Genomic DNA, 6,000 nt, shown 5'->3' with positions numbered 1-6,000 from the left:
AGTGCAAGCAGGAAGTTTGGTACTCCAGTTGCCCATGAAATAGCATGCTTCCTTGAAGTGCCATCAATGTCGGAGAAGTGGAACCTAGATTTTGTCATTCTATTATATGATTTTATTACCATGATAACCCAAAACAGAAAGGCACTGTTACTTAAAAATTTAAAGGAAAGGAGCACCACATGTGGTCAGTGAGTCACCAGCCACAATGTATATACAATGCATCAGGATACATACACATATATGTATATATATATATATATATATATATGGATGTATATATTGATAGATATCTGGCTAGCTAGCAAGATAGATAGATAGATATAAATATAGGTAGATACATACACACATGTATTATAAATGTGTGTGTGTGCATACACACGCATGCATATGCACACACACACATATATATACATATTTGTTTTAATCCCTTTTTTCCTCTTATACACACACACATATATATATACAGAGTGCGGTGAATAAACTGATATCTAAATTACGCAAAATCTCCTGCAACTCTTCTGAATGGCCTCCTTGTTTAAGTTGGTGACTGCTGCCATAATCCTGGCCTTCAATTGATCTTTGGTGTTACAAGGAGTTTTGCTTATCTCTCACTAAACTGTGCCCTACACATAATAATCAAGGGGATTGCAGTCTGGGGAGTTAGGTGACCAGATGTTAGGGGTTCTGCTGCTTGTGTGGCATGATGCAGAGTCCTGTTACTATACATAGGGTCTTCCAGCAGCCACCCTCTCGATCCAGAACAGCATTACCTCTTCCATGCACTTGATGTAGGCCTCTGTGTCGAGTTTGAGGTTGTGTGGGAAGATGAATGTTGGTACAACATTACCATCACTAGTGATCATTCCATACAGCATGATGCTGACTGGATGTTTGATTTTTATCACTCTTGGTACATGTCCTCAGATTGACATCCAAACACCCTGAAATGTTCGCATTGGAGCTTCCAGCATGAATGTCAAGCAGTACAGCATGTCATTTCCAGATTTCTAGCAGTGCTGTTTTTTTCTCACAGATAGTGCCCAACTGACCCTACTATACTGTGTAGTTGACAAAATCAAAAACAAATAATGCATATGCACGAAATTAAAAAATATAAAACGGCGACAATTTATCCATCACACCCTGTATATACATATACATACAGAATGTACATACACATGCATATATACACACACACACACAATATTTATGTATGTATGTGCATGTGTGTGTGTGCACTTCTACTCTACTACACTATATCTGTCCATTAAACATCCAACACACGTTTTCATCACTGCTAATAAGAGTACTGTACTGTGATAAAAATATACGACATTTATTTCATAAAACAATGTTTGCTTATAGCTGTAACATTTAGCTTATCTAATTTCAGTGTTCACAGTATGGCACGAATACTATAGAGTATATTCAACTCCTAAATATTTGTCTCATCTGTAAAGTGCAGTTCACATTTCATTGCCTCAACGGCATTGAAATAGTTAGTCTGTACCTGGAGTAAAACAGAAAACTGTTTTTTGAAGAGAGGATGGGTGGAGCAGAAAGATAGTGTGAGAAAAGAGAGAGGGGGAGGGGAAGCTAGACAGAGAAAAAGAGACAGTAAGACCATGACTGCGAGAAGAAGAGGGTGGTTGCAATAAGCTGAAGGAAAGAGAAAGAGGTGGAGGTAGAGTAGTGGTGTGAGTGAGTCCTTGTCTTCAGTTGAATAATTATCGTTTGGAAAAATTTGATTGGGTTAATGTGAAACTATTTCACTGTTTTTGTAGCCTCTTAATTTAATTCTAGATATTATAATTGTGAGCATTTATTTTAGATATAAACCTTCTTCATTATTGTAGCTGACATTTATATTCTCTTTCACACACACATTTATATCTCTTTCACACACACTCACACACTTACACATACATGTACCCTCACTTACATTTTTATGTTTGATGTCTATATTAACCAATACTTTGTGAATAGAATTTGGCGAGATAAAGTCTGTGCAGAAGCCTGTCTCATACGTACACATGTACTCACACGCATACACGTGTCTACGCAGATATACACATGTATCCACAAAGCATATCTGCCTGTACATACATGTGCACACACGCACACTCAATGCATGCACACAAACACATGCACGCACACACATACACACACACACACACACACACTCTCTCTCTCTCAATGCATGCACACAAACACACACATGCACATAAACACATACACTCAACAGCATGCACACAAATGTGAGCACGCACACACACACACACACAACAAACAACATGCATATGGTGGCAGTGGTCATTGCAGTGATGATGATGATGATGATGATTTCTGTTGAAATACACTACTTTTTGTTTCAATTAATTCTTGAAAGTAATTGATAACTTACTGAAATAATTTTATCATTATCAAACTAGCATTTGAAGCATAAATTAGCAGGAAATTTTATTGGAAGCTTTCAATGTTGATAATTTCTATACATAAACCAAAAGCATGGCTGTGTGATAAGAAGCTTGCTTAACAACCAAAAGGCTCCGAGTTCAGTCCCATTGTGTGACACCTTGGGCAAATGTCTTCTACTATAGCCTTGACCAACCAAAGCCTTGTGAGTAGATCCGAGAGAGCAGGAGCAATGTGAAATGAAATTTCTTGCTCAAGAACATAGTGCACCACCATCCAGTATCTAAAGTGTCCTTCTTGTCTAAGAAGGAAACTTGGCTGCTATTTCTAGCAGGCCAAATGACTAGGTAGGGCTTCCCTTATTCTTTTCTACTCTAGGCACAAGGCCCGAAATTTTGGGGAGGGGCCCAGTTGATTAGATCAACTTTAGTATGCAACCAGTACTTAATTTATTGACCCCAAAAGGATGAAAGGCAAAGTCAACCGCAGTGGAATTTGAACTCAGAATATAAAGACAGATGAAATACTGCCAAACATTTTGCCTGGTGTGCTAATGATTCTGCCATCTTGCTGCCTTACAATGTGAAATATATTCTTTTCTACACTAGGCACAAGGCCCAAAATTTGGGGGAGGGGGCCAGTCAATAAGATCAACCCTAGTATGCAAACGGTACTTAATTTATTGACACCCTAAAGGATGAAAGGCAAAGTCAACCTCAGTGGAATTTGAACTCAGAACATAAAGACAGACGAAATACTGCTAAGCATTTCGCCCGGCTAAGTGAAATACTGCTAAGCGTTTCTGCCAGCTCACCATCTTATTATCTCGTGTATGAGATAATTAGCAGGTTGTCCAAGTAACTGGCAATTCTATCAAGGATCTCCAATTTTTCTTGGAGTACTGTTTTGCTGTCAAGAACCATGTATTTTGTTATGTCTCTTCTCTGTGGCCTGCATACCTCTTGAAGTCCTAAGTAAAATGCTGTGTAGGCGCAGGAGTGGCTGTGTGGTAAGGGGCTTGCTTCCCAACCATATAGTTAGGGGATCAGTCCCACTGCATAGCACCTTAGGCAAGTGTCTTCTAGTATAGCTTGGACTGACTAAAGCTTTGTGAGTGGATTTGGTAGACGGAAACTGAAAGAAGCCCATCATATCATCATTATCAGCCTTCAACATCTGCTTTCCATGTTAGCATGGGTTAGACGATTTGACTGAGGACTGGCGAACTAGATGGCTGCGCCAGGCTCCAATCTGATCTGGCAGAGTTTCTATAGTTTGATGCCCTTCCTAATGCCAACCACTCCGATATATATATATATGTGTGTGTGTGTGTATGTATGTATGAATTGATATGTCTGTGTTTGTCCCCCCCACCATCACTTGACAACCAATATTGGTGTGTTTACGTACCTGTAACTTAGCAATTCAACATAAGAGACCGATAGAATAAGTACTAGGCTTACAAAGAATAAGTCCTGGGATCCATTTGTTTGGCTAAAGATGGTGCTCCAGCATGGCTGCAGTCAAATGACTGAAACAAATAAAAGAGTAAAATGCTGTTAACAGTAAATCAGAATAACTGGATCAATTTCTCTCCAATATTTGTGTATGACTCGGAGATCATGGACGCATGGTATGTAAAATGAAAAGGCTGAGCTAAGAAGTTCAATCAGAATTAAACATTTGATTGACACATCTCTACATGGCAAATAGCAATGCCTACACCACGCCACCACCATTTTTGGTATATATGTGTTGTGTGTATGTATGCATGTCCTTACATCAGTATTTGTTTGTGTATCTGTGTGTGTGTAGTGCAGGTTACTCTTAGTGCTGCTGGTAACATATAACACAGTACAACCTGTCACATGAATGGTCCATCAGTGAATAGACCAGAAGCTCTACACCTTTTGCTTGGTAAGGAAGATGGTTTACATTGGACACCCTACAGGATGAAAAACAAAATCTGTCAAAGGGCAAATGATCTCATTAGAGTCAACAGCCATCCAACAGCTGGGTGTGAGAGATTCCTAGTCTTTGTTTAGGCATCTCTCTAAGAAAAGGCAATTCCAAAATGGAGGTGGTGGTGGTGGCAGCAGCAGCTGTGGACTACCCTGAATAACTAAATATATGATTAAAGCCAGTCCAGTTATGGTCATTCTATCTTTCTCCCTTGGATGACATATAAGCCAATGCATTTTCCTTTTCCATGACAGTGAAATTATGAGTTCAAAGGAGATTTTATAGTTATTTCTTGCAAATTAAGTGACTGCATGGAGACTCACCCACTGCCTCATATTTTTCTGTTGTTGTTTTCTAAGGTAAGTCGAACATAGTCAAGTCATTTCATATTTTTCTCTAAAAAAATCTCAGAATAGAGCTGAATGTAGGTCATTGTTAAGGAAGAATGAACAAGTATTGGTTTTATTCTAACTCAGTGACAGAAAAAAGTATTTCACATTTACAAATAGACTTCCATATTTTTAATTTATACAAGAAAGTTGTCATACCTTTATATATCCATCTCCATTTATGCACAGAAGTTTGTTGAAGATAAGGTACGAAATCAGTACATGTTTGGTGATTGATTCAACACATTATAGAATTTAATTCAATTCATCATGCTTTGTCTTGAGATCAAATTCTATCAGGATCAGTGCTGTTTTTTTTTTTTATCCTCTAAGTTTTTATTAAAATAGTATTACTAATGTATCTGGAGTCATTTAGGTGTTTGTACATTCCAACTGTATGTGTTGCACAGCTGAATAGTTAAGAATTTTGCTTTGCAATCACAAGGTCTCTAGTTCAATCTCAAGCAAGTGTCATTTTCTAATCTTTTGAGTGACACCAGTTACATGGAAACTGGCAAAGTCTATCAAATGGATTATACTTGTAATTCAAAGATTCAGCCTTATCACCCTGTGTCACCCTGATTCTACTTGAGAATTACATTAAGGGGACACGTGTCTTTGTGATACTCAGCCACTTACATACTGATTCAATAAGTGTGGTTGTTCAGTTGATCAAACAACTGGAAACTCTTTGCCAGAAATTCTGATTAATTTTTGTTAGAACCCACTTACAAAAATTAGCTTTACAACAAAGTAACTTATACAGTTCTATATTTAAGAAATGAGGAATTGTGTACATTATTTACATTTGACGGATATTTGTCCTCATCTTGTTTGTTGTTCCTGCAGGTTGACCATAATGTCAATGGATAAACGTCACCAAAGCCATCACCAAAAAGGGCTACAAATTATATTTTTCTGTTTTTATTCTAATATTATTTTTATACTGATATTATTTTTAATTTTATTATTTTAGTCATTGCCCTGTGGCCATGCTAGAGCACTGGATTCTATGACTTCAGTTGATTAACATTGACTCAGTAGTACTTTGGTACTCGTTTCATTGGCTTTGAGAGCCAGAAAAAGATAAAATTGACCTTGGCAAAAAGGGATGTAACTGGGTGCAACACAATACCATAAAGCCTTTTATTGTCTCTTTGCCACATATTGCCAATACACAAGCACAAACATATAGGTCTGCATGCATATATATATATATATATATATATATAAC

This window comes from Octopus sinensis, linkage group LG6 (genome assembly GCF_006345805.1).
Source record: "Octopus sinensis linkage group LG6, ASM634580v1, whole genome shotgun sequence".
NCBI classification, from domain to species: Eukaryota; Metazoa; Mollusca; class Cephalopoda; order Octopoda; family Octopodidae; genus Octopus; species Octopus sinensis.
Note: the sequence above shows the minus strand (reverse complement) of the source record.